This window comes from Ursus americanus, chromosome 4, assembly GCF_024610735.1.
Source record: "Ursus americanus isolate L20-20 chromosome 4, mUrsAme1.1.p, whole genome shotgun sequence".
In the NCBI taxonomy this organism is placed as follows: Eukaryota; Metazoa; Chordata; class Mammalia; order Carnivora; family Ursidae; genus Ursus; species Ursus americanus.
This window is the reverse complement of record NC_142130.1, coordinates 43,518,388-43,539,573: the sequence shown is the minus strand read 5'-3', so window position 1 is coordinate 43,539,573 and position 21,186 is coordinate 43,518,388. Positions and strand designations below refer to the sequence as shown.

The following is a 21,186-nucleotide window of genomic DNA, read 5'->3' as shown; positions in this document are numbered from 1 at the left end:
GCACACGTTATTGAACGTACCATATAAATCAATAAAAAACTGGCTGCCTGAATTACCAAATACAGGAAAAAGAAGCAGTACAATGTATTGAATACAAAGTTTATGCTGCCCCTTTTGATTCAGATGTGATTAAAATCATATACTCAGTGTAAAGTATGTCCTTTTTATGGAAGAGAAACTAAAGAAAACAAAATTGAGGCCCAGAGAGGTTAAGGTTATGTGACTTTCTCAAAGTCACACTGTGGCTTCCTGACTCCCAGGGCAGCTGTCCTGCCACAGAGGGGAGGCAGCACTTCATTTCCCCCTCTTGGTCTTCCTGACCAATTCCCAGGCAGCTTCCTTCCCACTCTGGCACAAATTTGAAGTTCACTTTGAACAAATGCCTTAACCTTTCAGGGTCTTGGTTTCCTCGGCTCCAATATAAGGATGTGGACTTGAATGACCCTTCACAATCTATGCTTTCATCCCTAAAGAATAAGAAGGCGACCCAATCTGCCAGCAACTCAGTATTTGTTTAACTTCTCAATACCCCAGAAAAGTGTTTTTACAATCTGGCCCTAGGTCAGCAGCATCATCACCTGAGAACTTACTAGAAATGCAAATTCTCAGGCCCAACCCAGACCCTGCTGAATCAGAAGACTGGGGGCGGGGCCCAGCAGCTTCTGCTGCAGGTTCTGGTGTAGCTCAAGGTTAAGAACCGCTGCTCTGAATTGTTTTCTGCCCAACACTAAAGGGAGGGTTTAACACACGCGCACACACGGAGGTAACCAACTTTTCTCTATGGACACCATCCCTCCCCCCTCTCATCCTTTTCCTGCTTCTCCATCCCGGGATGATGAATGGAGGTCAGGGCAGGGCGCTGTCATCGCAGTACGCGGCAAACCCTCCCTCCCAAACCCACCGGGTGGGTAGGCGTAGGTGGCGTCGGGGCTTCCCCGAGACTGGTTTCCTCACCATTTTCTTGACAACCGCTGCCCCACTTCGGGGAGGGGGACGTTTAATAACGAAGTTTGCTTTTAATGCTTTAGCCAATAGTGTGCAGAATGAAGAAGACTGTTGAGAGAGGGGTGTCAGGAAAAGTCTTGTGGAGAAATGACTGGGAGAGAGAAGAGAAGGATAGCGTTGGAGAGGTGAAGCTAGGGAGAAAATGAGGGTTCAGGGGTGTGGGAGAGAGGCAGAGGGCATTACTCTTGGTATGGGAAGGAGAAGTGGGGGAAAGAGCGCGGGACTAGAGCGCAACAGAAAGAAAATGGGCGTTAGGAGAAAAACTGAGTTTGGGGGACTGGTTCCCCCCCCCCCCCCCAAGCTTGCTTTCCTTTCCAAGACTTTTTCTCTGCTCCATGTTGCTCCTCCCCCTCCTCCCCGCCTCCTCTGCTCCCCCTCCTCCCCCGCCTCGCGCGGTAATGGGAGGCTCCTAGGCAGGAGAAGCAAAAGAAGGAATTGTTTGCGAGTTCAGTCATCCAAAAAAGCTTCTTCCATATGGAGGGACCGGGTGCGCTGGGCGCGGCGTCCCCTGCCTTGTCCTCCTGCTGCCGCCGCCGCCGCGACCCCCGCTTCCTGCCGCAGAGACCCTGAGCCCCGGCCCGCCGGTGTCAGCCGCGGCGCGCGCGCACGCACACTCACGCTTACACACACACACACACACACACTCACGCCCGCCTCAGCCGCACGCGCCCGCACGCGCCCTCCCTCCCCGGCCGGCAACTGCTCGGGCCGGGGCCCCTTTGTTGCTCCCGCGGCGGCCGCTCTCCGGTTTTGTGAGTCCCTGGGTGTCACTGTGCGGGTTGGGTGTCCGTGCGGCGCGGTGCCGTGTGGCTCCCTCCGCGCTCACCGCGCCGGCCCCCGGGCCCCGCTCGCCCTTCCCAGGAGCCGCTGCACCAGAGGTGAGTCACGTCGCTGAAAGTTTGTTTTCTTTTCACAAAAAGTTGTGTTTCTGGGTTGATTTTGTGGGGGGAGGGCGGGAGGCGGGCGCAGGCCGGGCGAAGCCGAGGGAGCGCCGACGGCCGGAGCGGGTCCGGGCGCTCGGCCCGCGGGCTCCCGCGGGGGCGAAGTTGGGGCGACGCGGGCCGCTGGGTGGCGGGGCCGCCGCCGCCCGAGAGCCGCGGCCGGGCCCGCGCCGCCGCGTCTGCTTCCCCGCGGCGCAGACCGGCCGGCCGGTCCCGGAAGCTTGTCGGGTGGAAGCAGGGCCCGGCCCGCCTCCGAAACTTGCCCCGAAGCTTGACACGGTGCCCCGGCTCCGGGCGCGGGGAGAAGCCCGCAGCGGTCGGCGGGGCCCGGAACCGCCCTGCACCCGCCGGCCTCTCCGGGGGAGAAGGCAGACACTGACGTGAGGCACCGCAACAGCCCCCAGAAGAGCATCCCTAGCGAGGGGGGGCGGCGGCGGGGAGGCTCAAGGGGCGAGGCTGAAGTGGGGTGTCCAGAGGTGTCGTGGGGTTGGGGCAGCGGCCAGAGGGAGTGTGTGTCGGTTCGCGCGCACAGCATCCTCCTGGAGTCGTGTTCTTCGGTTTTTGTTTGTGTAACTGTGAGAGGTGGGGAAATGAGCCTCAGAACAGGTGGGAAGGGGCTGTCGGGAGGGGCAAGGAGCCCAGGCCGAGTTTCTGCTGGAGTTGTGAAGGCCTTGCTTAACTTTCGGGGCGCCAAATGTTAGGAGGATTTTGAGGGGTAAGGGGCAGCGGACTTGGAGGACTTCAAGGAGCCCTGGGGATTTGTTTAGTTTTGTTTGGGGGATGGGGTGGCAGTGGCAGGGTGACTTGAAAGGTGGTTGTGCTCTTCCAGAGATGTGGCAGTAGAGCTAAGAATACCCAAACCACACACCAGCAATCCTAAACAGGCACTTTATGGGTGTGGTGGGGTACTCTGCCGCTCCCCCATCCCTTCTTAGCAAGTTCGGATGGGTTCAGAGAAGTGTTTGACTCAGGGTTCCCTCTTTGAGTGGATTAAGTGAAAAGTATACTTTGGTTTCAGGCCCTTGTGCCACCTCCAAGTACCCTGTACCCGACTCACCTTTGTCACCTAGTTCTGTGTTGTTCAGAACTTTGCAAACGTTGGACATTGAATAAATGTAATTTTTAAAATTATTGAGTGCGCAAGTGTTTTTGATTTATTCCACAACTGGGCCCTACATGGCTCAGCTCTGTGATGGATTTTTCATCCCTCTGGTTACAGCCAATAAATCAATCTCCATTTCCTCCTGGTCAGCGTGGACAATATTATAACACAGTCTTGTTGGATTGAGGTGGGGGCTGGGGCCCCTATACATCTGGGTGACCTATTTTCTGAACTTCACTTAAGTGCATCTGAGGCAAGAGCTTGGCCGTTTTGAGGTGTGTAACAGGTTTCCCAGGAACGTTTCTGAGGTCTTATAATTGGCACTTTTTAATGGTCTCATAATTGAAACCCAGAAGGTTCCCATGGTAATCTTGAAGCACCTTGGGGTCAGTGGGACAGAGGCAGGGTGGAAACAGCAGTGGAGTTAGGATTTTCCTGCCAGATGAGTTTTAGAGTGAGTTTATGTGAGAGGTAAAAATGAGAGAAGTTAAGAGTTGCCTCATTGTGCCACTTTGCTGGCACTGCCTACCCCCCACCCCCTTTATTTCTCTCTTTGGCTCTTCAGGAGACTGGAGGCTGTCTATTCCCGTGAAATCTGAGGATTGAGATGTCAGACACTGTCCCTTTCATCCTCTTTCAAGAGATCTGAGAGGAGTAACATTACAAGAGACATTTCCTCAGGAGAAATTGCCCAAGACACAGACATTGGCTTTACTCCAGAGAGTGCTAGAGGCCATGATGGTTGGTTCCTTAACCGACCACAGCTAGGGGTGGGGGACAGAGGACCCTGCTTAGCTGCAGATTGGTTGGCCAACTTGTGATAAGAGTGTGTTCCTTTCCATCCTCCAAATGGATTTTCCTTTCTTTGAAGTGCTCTTTCAAGTGTTTGGGCTCCCAGCTCTCTTCTGCAACTTATCTGTGATTTACATTCCCTAAGAAGGAGTGGGGAGTTTACTCCTTAAATATTTCAGTCGACTTCCCCAGGGACCCCCAGGTCTTAAGCAAGAAGAGCAAGAAGTGAGTCTGGTGGTCACAGTATTCCACGAGACCCGAGGGGCCTGGGTTCAGGCTTCAGCAAAGTCACTGATGAAGTTAATGAATAAGGGGTTTTCTCTTTGTCTTTCAAACAAGTGGGAAGAAGCTGAAGAAGACCCAAATGCACCAGTTAATTGATGTCCAGTACTTTCTGTCCTCTTGAGTAAGGAAGTATTAACCTGGCACCAAAAGATATACATTTGGAGTCTGCTTTCTTGGGAAATAAGAGAAAAGGGAAGGAAGTGGAAATTGGTGAGGCAGAGGAAATAAAGTGATTTGTTACATTAAAAAGAATCTGTTTACTTTATCATTTAGAACTTCTTGTCATCTCCATACTTCAATTCAGCAAACATTTCTAGTACATCAGACCTTGGACTGGGAGCTTTCTTGCCCCAGGAGAATAAGCTTTCTTAGTCAAAGGGTGGTTCTCCAACCAACCCCCCCCCCAATTTTTCTTTATCATACAAACATCTACTAATAATTAAAAAAATGTTCTTTTAAATGACCCGCATTCCCACATTATAACACAACTTGTGTGTTCATCCATGTGCATAATACTTCTCACATAGTTGTGATAAAAGCATAGACATTTTTGTAGTCAGCAGTGAAGCACCTAGAGACTTTTGTCCAAAGGCTCACAGAAAACAGATGTGTCCAACCTACTTCACTATTGTTGGGAACAACCTGAATCCTCAGAGTGCTCCCACATCGAGCCTTCACATGTAAAATTTTCATCATTTATGAGGCCGAATCAAATATTGGGGGTCTGGTGGGGGGGGAGTGGAATGGAAGTGGGTGTTTTTAATCTAGAAATCAATGTTTACAAAAAGCCTCCCTAAATAGGGCTTTTGCCCCTTTGAGCCCTCAGGGTTGGTATGGGTAGAGAAGGGGAGGAGGAAGGCAGGAGGTAAGCTTGAGAGGCTCATCTCAAGTGGCACTGCGGTGGGGATTAGGGCACTGCCTTGAAGCCTGGCTCTTCTGAGGGCTCCATTCACACTGACTCAAATCACCGAACTAACTCATCAATCCTCGTATCTCCACTGCCATTGTGTTAGCCTCCCTCTCCAAGCTTGCCTCATCATTCCTGCCCCTCCTTTTCTTCTTCTATCTAGACCATTTTTTCCATGCCTGCTACCACCGTGCTTCTTCATGCCCTTGACAATTGTTGCTGACACATGGCTAGACTCCCCACTGGCTATCCATCACTACACCACCCATCTTCCATCAATCCCATAAACAAGTCACCACCCGGCTTCAAAACAGTCTAAGTTTACAACCCACATTTCCTAGCCCTCTCACATGCGGCTCTGTCTCACCTCATGATAATATTACTTTAGTAGGAGCCTTCTGCTCCAGCCCAAACCTATCTAGTGCTGACCCTTGATTTTTGCCGGGTTCATTCCTTGCTTGCTGCCTTAACACCCCAAACCCCTTTCCTGTAAGCCCACCTTACTTTGCGTGAGACCCACTAATGATGTGTTCTTGAGAGAGATTTGGTGAATGTTGATGAAAATGGGCTGCTCGTTGCAAAGGTACTGGTTTTTTAAGATTCAGTGTAATCGTTGTCCTTAATCCATGGTTCATTTCATTTTTACAATGGACCAGGTAACTGGAGATTTAAGGAAGCCCAGGATCTTGAAAAACTGCTTTTTCTGTTTTCTTATTTATAAAACGTATTAATAAGGAATTACTATGGTTTATAGCAATGTACCTTATAAAAAGCCAGTACTTTGGAACTGTTTATTTTGTTGTTCAAAAGATAAGACACTTCTCTTTTTCCCCAGCCCCAGCACAAACTTCCTGGAACCCATGACCCATGAAGTCTTGTCAACACTCACGCCGTCTGAGGGTAGCAGCAATGAAGTAGAAGCAGCAGGTGAGGTTTTCCGCCCACAGTCTAATACCTCTGGCCTATTGGGTCAGTCGTTTTTTTTGTTTTTTGGGTTTTTTTCATGTTTTGTGTTGCCTCTTGAGGACAGAGTGTTTCTAATCGTTTAGCATTAGAAGGGTCTGGCTCTGAGTGGAATCTGGACCAGACGGATTGGTTCCAGTTCAGTTCAGACACTTTAGTCAGAGTCAGTGGTGACCTCTTTCCCCTGGGGTGGCTGTTTGAACCCTCCTTTCCTTGAGGCAAATCTGTTCAACATGTTGGATACAAACCGTTTTCTGTGGGATTTGGAGTCCGAGGCTGCTGTAGAAAAGCCCTGCTTAGGTCTGGGTGAGGAAAGCCCTGTGTTTATGTCTCTGTCAGTGGTATTATAGCGAATGCTTGTGATCCGCTATGCTGGGCAGTGTTTATCTCACAGAACCCAGAGGGATTCTGTGTCATCCCGACTTTTGAAATAAAGTTAGGAAATAATTTCTCCTTTCCTAATGGTGAATTTGGCCTTATCTTCAAAGGCCTTTGATGTTTGGGACAGGATTATTGGGCAGTAAGAGGAAATCATAGGAGAAAGATCAGAGCCAATAATACACAGTCAACCTCATTTGGTTGCCAGAGAAAATGTTGAGGAAAGTCTCAACTAGTTCTCCTGGTAGGTAACAGGAAAGTGCATACTATGGCCAGGGTAAGTAGGGTTGAATAAAGAAAATAACTCAAAAGGAGCTGACCAGCAGAAAGTATGGCAAAGGAATGTTTATTCTTCTCTAGAATGAGTTTGGACAGCACTGGACAAGATGAGGGTGATGATGTATGTGTCGGCTGGAGCCTTGATCCTTTCAACAAGCTTTTATTGCGTACTTGCTGTGAGCCTGGGATCAATACCAGAGCCCACGGCATCCAGAATCCCATCACCGAAGGGAGAGGAGCACTGCAATAGAAACTGTAGTGTTGGACGAGGTCAGTTAAGAAAGGCTTTTGAGGGAGGAGAGTCGGTATCTCAGACTAAGTCTTAAGGGCAGAGGTGGGACTGGCAGGACCGAACTGTTCTTTGACCTCTGCCTGTATGTGTTCATTATTTTCTCCCTGAAAACCTCCTTTTCTTCAGCAGACGATAGGCTCAAGTATTCTTGAGACAGGAGATTGTAGGTTCAGAGTACTTTTGTTAATTTTAGGAAAGTCAAAACTGGAAGTTCTGCATTGAATACAGAATCTCAGAAATCTGAGTCTTAGACAGGGTTCAAAAACCAGTTACTGAATAGCTGTCGGCGTTGGGCGGGGAGGGATGTGTGATTTTTTTCTTTTTTCTTTCTCATCCATGTCAGATTTCAGCTGAGAATTTTAGAAACAACATGCCTGAATTCAGTTTTTTACCTGTCAGTTTCATTTGCCCTTTGTGCTCCTGTGTGCACCGGGTTTGCTAACTCTGAAATCCTTTCCAGAATAGCCAGTGAGGGGACATTTATTGTAGGGACAGATAAAAGTCGCCGGGCTCTCCACTTTCCCAGGAACCTCCTTGGCTGCCGAGAGGTAATTGTCGTACGGGCTGGGAGTACAGGTAAGAGGAAGAGGGCCTGTGGAGCCGGCTCACCTTGGAGCCCCCCCTCTGGCAGGGCTGAAATTGGACTCTGGAATAGAGTGCTCCCCCACCTCCCCTGGCCCTGCCAATATTTTTCCAGACGAGTCCCAGCCAGGTGCCTTTACTAGTCTGAGTTTACCTAACATTACAATCACAGCAGGTTTATTAGGTATGGGTCACAGTTAATTGGAGAGGAAAATTGGGGGGTTCTGGCTTTATTACTTTTCTCTGAAAGCAGAGACTGCTCTTAATTATTTCACAGATCATCCCTGCCACTTGACTCTTTCTGCTCTCTACTGACTATCATCCCACGGTGGTGTTATGCTAGCTCTTCCTTTTTATGTCCCTGTGTCCACGTGAGGGGGATTTCATAATGCAGTCAGCACAGTGAGATGACATAAAGCAATGGAAATTCATGGCTCTTTACCTCTGTCATTATGAATGGATGTTTTGTAGTGAACAAGTTATATAAAAATCTGTGTTATAGCCAAGAGTTAGATGCTAATGACTCTTCCAATGTACAGGCCTTTCAAGCCATCACCTGCAACCCTCCCTTGACACCACTGGTGGTCTGCCATCGTGAAGGCTGCATCCGCTCCAGGTGAAAGCCCCACGGTCAGGTGCTTTTCATTCTCTAGCCTTGTGTTGCAGAGATGGAGGCTGGGTGGTTAGGCCCAGCTCTCGCCTGTCTGGACTGTGGCAGCTTGCCAGCAAGTTTCACTGGGTGGTCTTTGACAATGAGGGGGGTGGGGAAGCTCAGCTCTCCTGCCCAAAGGGGAACAAGAAGGTTGGCAGCCAATCCCCAGTCATTGAAACGCCACAAAGGTCTTGAGCACTGGTGAAAAAAAAAAATGGAACAGGTTGCTGAGGGCAGTATTGTGAAGGGGTTCATTTTTGTTCCCCTGATTTTATAGACAGAGCCTTGCATTTATATGGCAAGGCTCCCTCAAGAGGGTGAGCACACAAGGGCGGCAGCCACCCTTCATCATGGGACGGGAGAATTACTGTTCTCACCCCATCACTGGGAATCAGCTGTGGACCTGGAGGGCAGGCTGAGGTCCGGAAAGCCCGGAGCCGAGGAGGCAACCCCGCCTGCCTCCTCCGTCCCTCCGGTGTTGTGCTGTGCAGAATGATAGGTGCCATCTAATGAGCGCAGACTGTGTGCCGGGCCCTGTGCTAAGCCTGCAGGTATTACCCCTGCACCCCCCACGCTCCCCTCCACAGTCCTGTGGAGACGGGCAGTATGGTCTTGTTCTGCAGATAAGGGGCCAAAGCTTAAAGAGGTGTAGTGACTTGTTCTGCGCTCACAGCTGGTAAGTGGCAGAGCCAAGATTTCATCGAAAGAGTGCTGACTCCAAAACTCAGGCTTTGCAGGAAAAAAAATGTCCAGACAATCTCTCCCGCTAAGAAGAGTCCTCTCAGCTGGGGGGGAGTAGTGGTGGGGAGGACTGTTTCTTCTGCCACTAACAAGTGTAAGGAGCTGGTGGGGGCCTTTATGAGACTTGCCTTAAGAGACCGGAACCGAAAACGGGGGCCACAGCTGGAAGGTTTTGACCGGCGGCAGCAAAAGGGAAGCCAGGCTTTGTGGCACAGCTTGTGTCAGACTTAGTAGACAGCTCTGAAAGCCTCGTCCACCTGGGCCTCATCTCAGAACACGTCTCTTGCTTCTCCCATCCCCCCCCCCCCACATCATCTGAATCGGCTGTCTGAGTCTCTGCGTCCCCTATAGATGCCGGCTGAATACTCTTGCTCCTCAGGTTTCTGCAAGTCTGATCAAGCAGGCCTTCTGTGCCCTCTGTGGGGAGAGGGGGAGAAGGTGCTTGGCCCAGCAGATACTTTTCCTGGTCAGGAGATGTGGCAGCTTGCACAGAAAAATAGCCTGGGGAAGGAGCTAGGAGCTTTGACAGACAGGTAACTGACGGGAGATGGTACCTCGCAGGCGAATACTCCCAGGACAGCCGGCAGGAAGAATTCTACAGGCAGTTACCTGCAGGAGAGCGGAACAGACCTCTCCCTCCTGGCTGAGGGCAGTGCTGGAGACTTCGCTGTGGAGGACTCCTAGCTGCCCTTAGTTCCTGGTTTCTCTTTAATAAGCGTGGACAGCCTGAAGCCCGGGGGTGCTGCTTTGCAGCAAGGAATGACACAGGACATTTGGGTTTAAGAAACAATTATGTGGCCAACTAGCTGGGTAACTGAGAGTGTCACAGAAACTCTCTGAGCCTTTATTTCCCTATCGCCACAAAGCTGCCGTTCAGAGCACCATTAGGATGCAGAGAGATAGCACAAGAGAACGCTTTTGATTCGGAATGTTTCTGCTGTCCTCAGAAGCCCAAGTCCTCCCGCATCCGTGCTCGCCCAGGCTGAGTTAGGAGACAAGACCTGCTAGGGAGCTGGCCAGAGGTCGGAGCGTGGCCATATGGGCTGCAGCTGCTTCTGTGGTTGTGTCTCTGTTTTCCGAGGGCAGACGCCTGGACTAGAGGCAGTTCGTCCTTCTGCCAGAAACCCTTCCCGAGCTCCGGACGGGCTCTTTCTCCCTCTTGCAGGAAGAGGCAGTGAGGGGGTCTCAGGGTCTGGTGAGAGTTGAGAGAGGAAAAGACCTCATGACAGGGGGATCCCGGTTAACATTCTCCCCGAGGCAGGAAGAACAGAGGAGTCTGGGGGAGTGTCTGGAGCGAAACTTACTAGAAGGTGGTTCAGGAGGAAGCCATATTTCCAGGGCCACTTGCGGGTTGGAGATTGTGTGGCGTCCTGGTTAAGTGTGGGCTTTGGAACCAGAACGGCCTGGATTTGCATCCTGGCCTTGCTAGTTGCTAGGTATATGACCCTGGGCTAGTTACCTAGACTCTGAAATCCCAATTTCTTAAGGTTGTTATAAAGAGAAGCAAGAAATGGCATATAATGCATTTATGAAGCACGTCGTGAGCATTCAGTAGAAGGCAGCTGTTGGGAGGAAAGGAGGGGAAAGAGGAACAGCGGGAAGTGAGGGTGACTGATGGATTGGGCAGCTGGAAGGAGGACTAGGGGTAGACAGTGCCAATGGAACCCTCACTGCTCAAGGCTCTACAGGGATAAAGGAGTGAGCAGATGGGGACAGAGAGGAGCCCACAGTGAGACAAAGCCCTGCCCAGCGCACCCTGATGTGTCCTCAGACCTGGGCAGTAGGAAGAGAATTCCCACCCAGCCTCCTCCTCTGCTTCTTCCCAGTTCAGCATCTTCCATTCTGCCTGCGAGGCCGAAAACCTTGGCGTCATCTTCAGCTCTGTTCTTTCTCTCACACTCCACTTTAAATGGACAAATAATATTGGCTTTACCTTTAAAATATATCTAGAATCCTGCAACTTCTTACCACCCTGGTCTTCCTCCACTTCTTACCCAGACTGTCGGACTGTGGGACTATGGGACTCTTGCAGTAGCTTCCTCAGGGTTCTGCCCGCTTCCACCCCCACTCCCCTGACCTCCCTGCCCCTCAGTCCGTCCACATTGAGAAGTCAGTTTCAGCTTCCAACAGAGAAGCCAGAGGAGGTCACTTCTCTGCTCAGAACTCTCCAGGGGGTCCTGTTTAATTCAGAGAAAATTCTAAAGCCTTCAGTGCCCTCAGCCCCACCCCCTGTAGCTCTGCCCTCACCTCCCCCCACCCCACCACCACCCGGCCTCCTTGCTGCCCCTCCATCTCGCTGAGCAACTTCTTTGCCTTCCGCAACTAACCAGAACCTAGCTTATTAATTCATCCTTCTCTCGCCCTTCAGCCCAATTTATTTTCCCTCAGAGTTATCACCTGCTGACAGGTATCTATTTGTCCAGTTGCTTACTGCCTACTTCTCCTCCAGAATGAAAGATCCATGAGACCAGGGACTTTTTTTCCCTCACTGTCATTCCTGTGCTTGGATTAGACTCTGATACGTAACTGGTGTTCAGTTTTTTCCCCTCACTAGTCTGCAGGGCTTGTCTGAATTTCAAAAGAGGTGTAATATGAGTTTTAAAATCAAATAATTACATATGGATTTATAGAAGAAAAATGCATTCTGGGTATATGTATATGGGAGTATGTGGGAGAGTGGTGCAGAGAATTCTAATAATATTTGAGTGTGTGTTTCAGAATTGCCAGGGAGCTGTGTGCTTGGCCACGACAGAAACAGCCCAGTTCTTTCTTCCTCAAGGTGACTGACTTCAGGATGGTGCATGGGTGTGCTCATTGTTCCACCTGTAAGGGGAGCGTAAGAACGGATGCCTCCTCTGGCCCTTCCCCATCGGTCGCTTCAGAGGAATTTGTGGAGCGTCTGCTTTATGCCCACACTGTGCTAAGCCTGGCTAGGAGAGGCAGAGAAGCCCAGCGCCTTCTCTCATTCCACTGAGTCCCACAGTCTAGTTGTTCACCTGGAATTTCCTAGGTGTGCCCAGACAATCCATTTTGCTGCTCCCTTCCGGTATCACAGTGACCTGAGTTGAATTGGAGCTCTGTTGAATCGCGTTTGGACCCACAGGACGGGGACATGAGGAACGTGACACGTTCGAGAATAGTTCAGCTCCCCGCACACATGAGGGCCTGGGGGGTCAGGCCCCATGCTGGGCACGCAGGCCACAGAGATGGTCTCTGCTGCTGGAGAGCTGACAGCTACGTACAGGGACAGCACGATTGGATGTCCGCCCAGAGGGGGACAGATCTGATTTCCAGTTGCATCTCAGTCACTCAGACTTGCTTCTAGATTTAGAAGCTGAGGAAGAATAAAAATAGGGATAAAGATCCCAGGAGGTCTTGTGCTGACAACAAATGTGCCTGAGAAATGGTACTACCCAACATCTCCGGCATTTCAGGGAGCTGAAGGCCTGAGCTTCCTCCTTCAGCTTTGTTTGTTTTTTTTTAAACTCTTAAAAATGAATAGCTTTTTTCTTGCAATTTGAAGTTTACAGAAAAGAAAAAAATTAAGTAAAAAATATAGAGTTGCCACATACCCCTCACCCCAGGCCTGTTCTCCCTTATTATTTGGATGTTGGTGCAGCACATTTGTTAACAGTTGTGCGGTTGATAAGCCCATATCGATACATTGTTACTAACTAAAGTGCATGCTTTACATTGACTATTTGTATTATACATGCTGTGGGCTTTGACAAATGCATCATAACAACTATTCAGCATTGCAGTATCATACAGAATAATTGTTTCTCTGCTTAAAAATCCCCTGTGCTCCACTTATTAGGCCCTCTCTCTTTCCCTCCCCCAATCCCTGGTAACCGTTGCTCGTTTTATTGTCTTCGTAGTTTTGTCTTTTCCCGACTGTCCTACACTTGGAATCACACAGTCTATAGTGTTTCCAGGTTGGCTTCTTTTACTTGGCAGTCTCTTCCAGTTTTAAACACGGCCTTCTGTCCCTTTCCCCTATCCCCTCCCCCACATGCACATGTTCGTCTGGAATAAGAGCCCTGTGCTGAGACCCACTTGACCAGAGCCCGCGAGTCCCATTCCTTCATCGTCTCCCAGTGAACGTGCCTGGCCCTGGTGCTACCGGAGTTTAGCCCAGGCTGGTAGACTGTGAGGAGCTGCCTGTGTTTCGGTTCCACATCTGGAAGCATCAGCTGTGCAGACCTTCCCATCCCATTCCTAACTAGAGCCAGGAGGAGCACATGGGGCTTGTTTGTCTTCCTCCTCAGTAGTTTGTTTTACTTGCTTTGGAGCCGGGGAGGAGGGTGGGGAAGTGAGCTTCCCCCAGGCAGGCAGCCCTCCTTCACACCCATATCTGCTGGCTGGCCACATGTCCCCCAGCCTCTGAAGTCACTGTTGTCAGCCCTGTCCTGGTCCCAGTGGCGTCTGTGCTGAGCCCTGAGAGTGAGCACCGAGGCCTGTTTTGTGGGCATTTGGGAGGAAGACCGATAGGGAGCAGAGAGACTGAGAACATTTTTTCCTGCCCTGAAGGGCTTCTTTCCTGAGTCAGCCTTGTAAGCCAGGATTCCTTGGGAGTTGGAGGCAGGAACCTCAGTATTCCCTGCACTCACCAGTCACTCCAAACAGGGAGAATCTCTGGGGGAGTAAGTGATGATGATGGATGTTCAAAGGGAAGGAGAATGAGGGAGTTCCTTAAATCTAGACCCCGAGCTAAGGGAAGGAAGGTGCATGTGAATGGGGTCCTGTGGGTCATCTGGTTGAACCAGGCTGTGAAGTTCCAGGGGCTGAGGAAAGTGGGTGTATGAGGTGCAGAGAGTTACAATCCTGGGGAACAGGGACTGAAATTTAGACCGTAGGTTCCATTGCTTCCTGTCTGGAGTCAACACAGAGCTGAGGCCAGCTGGTACCTTCCTGACTCTGAAGGACACCAGCCAGGTGTGACAGAGTTCAGTGTGAAGGAGAAAGAAGACTCTCTGGCCCCTTTGGAAAGTCAGCTTTTGGACTGTGGAAGTTCCATGCTGATGGTCCAAGTCCATACCGCTTCGTCCTCTGGTTTTCCTTCTTCCCCCAGTCCACAATCCGAGCTATATCCTGATCAGTGACTCACTAAAGGGCCCCAGGTCACCATACATTGGCTCTGCCTAGTTGTCCCCGGTGCAAGTGGAGACGAATAGTGGCCTGTCCCAGGTTTGCCACTAACATGGTCAGCACTATTGCAACAGAGTGTTTAAAGTTCTTCAAGCTCTTCAGAGGACCCTCTACAGGCAAATTGTCCTTGACTTTATGGTTAGTTATGGAGTCAGGGTGTAGCCTCCAGGCCCCCTGTCTTCCCGAGTCTGATTTTAGAGCCAAGGAGGCTGTGACAGTGATTACTGACCCTCAACACAAGCCTTGGCCCTTGCCTCGGTTTGCCCAAAGAGGCGGACAACAGAAAACTGCTGAACCAAGTGAGTGTGGGCCCTATGATCCTTACCAAATCCAGCCTTCACCCGTCTCCCTTCTAACATTCTGTCCCCACAGGAGGTATAGTGAGTGTCCTGAGAGAGAATCCCAGGCCAGCTCCTGTAGGTACATGCCAGGCAGAGTGTGCCTAGGAGCAGGGGCACTTTTCCTGAACCAAGAGATAAATACATGATCTGACAAAACATTTGGGTTTTTTTTTTTCTCCTGATTTGTGTGTGGAAGAAATCTCAGTAAGGCTGATTTTATAAATAGCCTTTATAGTTACTAAAATATAAATTTATAAATGCAATGCATTTTTTAAAAAATCACCTTTAGCGTAGAGAATGGCATCCTGTGGGGATCATGCCAGGAACTCCCAAGAGGTGGTTGTCTGTTAGTACGGGATGCTCAGGGAGGCACAGGCCTTGCTTGACCTGGGGAGCTTCAGCAGGTGTTGGTGGAAGGAAGTCTCTGGTGCAGTCTGGATCTTATCTAGTACTTTCCAGAACAATATACAGGAATCAGGGCAGGGGGTCCCAATTTCACCCACTGCCACTCTACTCCCCTCTTTAGAAAAAGCCAGCCTCCATGGTAGCGGAACAGGGAAGCTCCTTATTAACTAAGGTCTATGCGCTTTCAGAGTCAGAAAGTGAAGAGGAACAGTGTGCCCAATTAAGATGGACTCCTTTGACAGGCAGAACTAATTTTCCCCACACCGGAAATTAACACAAATGCCAGTACTAACACCCTTGGTCTGCAGGGGGGGAAAGGCAGAGAGACCTGTTTCTTTGCATCTCAGCCAAGATGGGGTGTGTTTCCCTGCCGAAGGTGGGGGTTCTGACCTGTGTCTCTAGTGTGAAGAATGCCACCCTTTGAGACTCAGGATGCCCGCAGACTGCCTCTCTTGAGTCACTATGGCATAGGCCCCCAGATGTGTTCAAAACCATCAACTAGTGGCCTTTCAGTCAATCAGTCAACAGATTATTGAGCTCTGTGCCTACTGCCCACAAGACGCTTCTGGCCTGGATTATGAATATCTCTGAAATCCAAACGAGAGGTTATTTTACTTCAAATCGCATCATCACGTTCTCTCCTTAGAGAAGGGCTTGGTCTGGGCAGGTGCTAGGTGCTCGCCATTAGCGCCTTCGTCATCATTATTACTTCGGTTTGAGACAAACTGCCGACTTAGAATTCTTTCCTAAGCCAGTATTCTTGGAGCATTTGGCTATTTAAAAAGAGTCTTGTCGATTATGGTATGTTGGGAATTCTATTGTAGAGACATGGAGGCCCAGAGAAAAGTGGTAGATTCAGAAGTCCAAGCCAGTTTTCTTGATGGTCTTTCACCTGGGCCTCAAGGCCTCTGCACTTGGTTAGTTCTGCAGCCAGAGAAGTTGGGGGCGTGTTGTTGGTGAGGTATGCTCAGGGTCCTGAGGAAGGCCCATCCCGGACAGAGAAACCCCAGAAAGGAAACAGAGGGCATGGGGTGCAGCCAACTAGCTCTGGGTCCCTGCACCAGAGGGCTAGGGGGATAGGCTCTGTAGGTCTCCTCTGGCTATGGAGTCCCCTTTCAGAGATGGGGCTGCCTCTTTGGCGCAATACCGGGGAGCCTTTCAAGGTCAAAGAGAACACCCCTTCCCCATCAGAACCTCGGCGCTCAGTGAAACCTGCTTTTCAAAATGCTGTTTCACTTGACTGAGAGAACATTGGGTAGGTAGGTAGGGGGGGTGGGTGGCGGTGGGGTGTTTCCTGGAAGTTAGTGTGGGATTGGGAAGGTTTGAGATGTTCTAGTTATCCTTTGAAAAAAAAACAAGTTTTATTATTATTTGTTTATTTAAAAACTCTAACACAGAGAAACAGAAAGAATAGTATCATGAACCCCATCTACCCATCACCCAGATTCAACAGTTATCAGGACAAAGGGTTTTTTGTTTTGTTTTGTTTTTTAATATTGGTTTGTTTTCATTACTATCTGTGTGCCAGATGGGACAAGGATGGATGCCATAAGGTTGCTCTTTCCAAAAGACGTGTGTGATCCCATCTCCCCGCCTCCTCAGTGGCATAAAAAGGAAAGAACACCAGCCTGGGGCACTCAGGGTTGATATCCAGTTGTTCCATGGTGCTCCTAGGTGTTTCTGTGTTTCCCCCTACCAGATGCTGAGCTCTTGGAGAAAGCTTGAACTTTGTCTTTGGATTCTGAAGACCTGGTATTGAAGGGGTGTTCAATAAGCGTTGGTTGACTTGCAAGGCAAGCGATTCCATGGGACAGGGTGGGTTCCATCTGGATAGGTGCGAGTCACGTGAGTGCTTACTTCACCATTTGGGGAGCAGTTCCCCCGAAGTAGGTCGATGGTGGGATTCAGAGTTGGGTAGGGGGTGATTATCTGAACTCTGGGGGACCCTGAGTGTGTGAAAGGTTAGCTTTCATCATTCTAGAGTGAAGGGGCTCCTGCTTTTGCCTAGAAAGAAGGAAAGAAGAGTGTGGCAGCCTGGGAGAACAGGAGAGAGGGGGACGGGGGCTGCTCTCTGCCTGGCCCCCAGACTCTGGAGGCTGCAGGCTGTGGGTGTGGCTGAGCAGGCTCTGAGAATGAGGCTCCAGCCCCAGACCCGTTTCTCTGGGTGGCCACAGACAACCCACACGCCGCCTGCACCACCGGGCCCGCGTGTCATTCCAAGTGCTATTTTATTCACTGTGGCGTTGGCAAAGAACAGGGCTCCTTCGAGTGTGGCGGAGGGAGTCCACTTCCAGCCTTTCCAGCGCTGGGCAGCTCCGAGGCGCTGTGCCCCTCTGGGCAGGGCTGGGGACGTTAGAGGATATGAACTGGGGTGTCGGAGGAACGTGAGGGTGGGTGCTGCAAACAACCCCCCCCTCAGATCCAACCCTGGGTGTAGCGAGCAGAGGCCGCAGGCCCGGTGGGCCAAGGCCCACAACAGACCCGAGCCAACTCTCCAAGCCCGGACTTTCATCAGTGACCTGCCCCACCCACTCCCTGCCTGGTCTTTTTCAGTTTAAACTTCCAGCCCTGTCCTCCCCTCCCATACAGGCATGATGTGTGTGTTAGTGTTTTAATTTTTGTTCTTGGCAGAAGTTAAGACACAAAATGGATTTGGAAGGAGATGAAACCAGTCTGGGTATATGTTGGGCAGCAGCAGCTTCATTCCTGGAGTGGGCGGGCCGGGGAGGGGGAGGGGGAGGGGTGGGGGACCCGGTCTCTAAGGCAGGGTGGGGAGCTGTCTCCTCCCCTGGTAGAGACCAAACTGAAAAAGGACCTCTCTGGGCAAGGCCTGAAGCCAGAAGCTAAGCTGTTAACCCTTTGGGACATCGAAAAGACAGTTCCCGTGGAGCCGAAGCCCTCTGGTCCAGTGTGGTGTTAAGCGGCTCTGGGAGCCTTGGCCGGTCGATGGTCAATACGTGTCCCACTTCTGGGTGTTCTCTGAGCCCCTAGAGACTGCTCTGCCTTTGTTAAGGGACGCAGGGCTGCCACTTCAGGTTTTGATGTGCAACCACTAAAACGTGCATGTGCTTGAAGAACTTCCAGTCTTCTGCTGACCTCCCGGGCCCCAGAACTAGCGGTGATGGTCCCCATCTGGCAAGGGTTACTGTGGCCCCAGGACCTGTTTGAATCTCCTTTTCTAGGGTAGAGGTCATCTTGGCCCCAAAAGTAGGCGCTCTTTGCAATGGTGCCCTCTCCTTGGGTTTTTATTTCTGTGTGAAGAGGAGAAAATTAGAATCGGAAAGTCCAGAAAATACCTGAGGAAATGTGAGAGAAGCTTTAAGAAAATGTTTTATTCTCTAAAATGTATTAAGATATTCAGTTTTTGGAATTGAAAAAAAGTTTTTAGCTTTAAAAATTAGAAGAATTTCCTTAAAATAATTTAGTCAGGAACATTTTTATACAAAATTCTCAATTCCAGCCAGGGCATCCAATGTAACCAAGGCATTTCTGATAGACATTCTTAATCAGAATGGCCCCCAGATCCATGGCAGGGACACCCAGTGGTTGCCAACCTTGGCTGTGTGTTACAGTTTCCAGGGAAGAGTTTTGAAATTCTGATGCCTTGGCGCCGCCTCCAGAGTGGGGCTTCTATTTGTCTGAGGTGCTGCCCAGGCGCTGGTGGGTTTTAGTGTCCCCAGATGATTCTCCTGTGCGGCCGGTGTTGGCAACCTTCAATCTAATGCTTGTGTAAGAACAGAAGGAAGATGAGAGAGGCCGGATTAAGAAGTGGAAGAATTTTATTGTCTCTTGCTACATGCTGGTGCATATAACTTGGATCCAGACTCAAACCACTGCTGCCAACTTTTGAATGGAATTTGGGCACTCAGACCTCAGGACTGACTCTGAGTGGGGTTGGGGACGACACATCTTGAGGAGTTGAGTGCAGAGTGCATTGTGGGATCTGCCAAACCAGTCCCTCCCAAAACATAGTAGCCAGTGCATGACTCCAACTCAGACTGACTTTGGTTTTTTACAGCCTTTCACAGTTCCTTCTTCGGAAAACAGCTCATTGTCTATCTGGTTGGAGTGACCAAGGACATCAAGACCAAAGTCAGGGGAAGCAGAAAAGCCGTGGCTTTGAAATTTTTCTTGAGCAAGATGGTTAATCTCTCTGAGCCTCAATTGCTGTATCTGTAAAATGGGAATGACAATACCACCTACTTCATAGAGTTGCTTAGAGGTTAGACAAGGTATTTCAGGTATATTGTCTCAACAAATGGTCAAGTACTTTTCTTTGATTTATACTAAGATTGATGGTTTCTTCTAATTCTAAAGATCTGCCTTAATCCCATATCGCAACAAAACCTGGTATATTATATTTATTAAATCTTGATGACTTTTAATTACATTTACAAATCAGTTAAATTAGGAAATTTGTAATTTAGGAGGAAAAAAGGCAGTCTTTAAATGTTAATATGGCCAACATGATAATTTCAGCAAACTAACTTCTTGATGGATACTTTATACAATTTACTAAACAAAGTAATTTCAGATTTGTAAAGGTTAACAGAATATTAAATGTGTTTACATTTTTTTCCATAACACTTGTCCATATTGTATGGAAGCAGCAGATCCTGGAATTAGAGGAGGTTCCTTATAAGCCAAAGTTGTTGAATGTTAGAGAATGGACACAGATACCTCTTCGGAGATGAAAATGGGGCAAAGAGCAGCCTTTTTATGGCCCAGCGGGTTGTTGGGGAATGAAGTCCTCAGGCCTATGGAAAGATAAAATACCAGTGATGACATACTGTTTGGAGGCAGCTTTTGTTTTTTTTTTTTCAAATTTGTCTTTTTAATTACAAAAGTGATAACTGTGTAGCTAACCACTTTGAATACTTCTGAAGCATTTAATGCAAAAAGTACAAATCCCCTAATCTTCAGAGATAAATGATGTTAACATTTAAGTGTTTCGTGACCTCCGAAAAACTATACACCACATATCATATGCAGTTTTTTAAATAACAAAAATGGAATCATGCTGTTTTACAAGTTGCTGGATATTCTCCAGGAACCTCTTAGGCCAACATTTCCCAAAGTGTATTTGATGAAATTCTCCTCACTAATGGTACTCTGAGAAAAAAGAGTAGTGTGGTCAAATAAGACCAGGCCTGTGGTCACGTAAGTCCAGGCCTGTGGTTAAGTAAGTTCAGACTTCAGTGCATACTCTTACCCTCCTCTTGGTGATTCACGGTGCATAACACCATATTAAAGGCTCTGAAAAGGCCTGTAGTAAAGAAACCTAATTAGTTTTTCTTAACATAGCATTTCTCTAAATTATTTTGCCATCGCATTTTTACATCCAGTAGATTTTTAGAAGTGCCGTTTTAGGCATTCCTCGCTAAGCTCTCCTCCACCCATTTCCCTCTGCCTTCTGTGGTGTAATCTTGTGGGGTAGGCAGGAAGAAAAGAGCTCATGCCTTCCTTTACTCAGCAAATGCTTATCACGCTCCTACTGTGTGCTGAGCACTGCGGTCGCTGCTGGGGGTACGAGAATAAGCAAGCTAGCAGGCTGTCTGCCCTGGGAGAAACTGTTTCCCTCCCGCGCTAGGATGGTAGGAATCCTACCAGGATGGCTTGCACCTGGGAGTGGCAGTGTTTCTGCAGGGGATCCTCTCTGCAGCTGTTGGAGCCGGTGAATGCAGGCCAGAACGATCCCCACCCCCGCTGTTCCTGACCCTTCCCCAAGCTTCTCCAATTCCCCATGCTTTGCTCCTGCTGTAAATAGTGGTGCCTGACCCAGCTGGCAAGACTCCATGTGTTTGTTTTCTCTGCGTGTGCCAGGCCTGCACCAAGGCCACTGTGCTTTACAAGTTGGGGAGAACTGACGGGAGGTGGGGTCGGGGGCTTCCAGCAGAAGGCAGGGACTGACAGACTGATGGACTGGAGCATGCTTCAGGTCTCCAAATTGGTATTTATTTTAAGTTTTAGGTGGTTTAAAAGAGCTTTGTAATCGAGAAAGAGCAGGGGTGGGCTGCGGACTCAATGTGTATATTTGGGGGTCAGGGAGGTGGTGAAGACAGTGGGTTTGCATGAGGTCAGATGGGAAAGAAAGTAAACTGTCATGGTTCTAAAGCATACTTACCAGCTGGAGCTGGCGATGCTGGCTGTGTGAGCCCACGTGCACGCACACGTGTGTGGATGCAGGTCTATCTTAGAGGTTGTGAATGCACAGGCCCAGAGAGCGCAGGTGGGCGTGTCTGGTGCCTGAGATACTTCCTATTCTTAACCCTCTTTTGTTGAAATACTAGGCATAAATCTGCAACAATGATCAGACTAATGAAAGTATTCCTAAAAGTAACCCTAACGAGAATTATTCAGATTCAATAAGTGG

The 21,186-nt window shown here is 49.5% G+C and overlaps 1 protein-coding gene across 4 annotated transcripts in view; it reads left to right on the top strand.

Annotated features, from left to right (window-relative positions):
• Window positions 1-1,397: 1,397 nt before the first annotated feature.
• The window catches only part of BOC (BOC cell adhesion associated, oncogene regulated), a 69,724-nt gene continuing 49,935 nt past the window's right edge, over window positions 1,398-21,186 (top strand). For 3 of the 4 annotated variants that reach the window (XM_045785175.2, XM_087861616.1, XM_045785173.2), the window contains exons 1-2: window positions 1,398-1,883; window positions 5,868-5,959. The gene's annotated coding sequence lies outside the window, so the exon portion shown is untranslated. Of the gene's footprint in view, window positions 1,884-2,229; window positions 2,327-5,867; window positions 5,960-21,186 lie in introns of those variants that run through there. The other variant, XM_045785174.2, reaches the window with a different exon arrangement.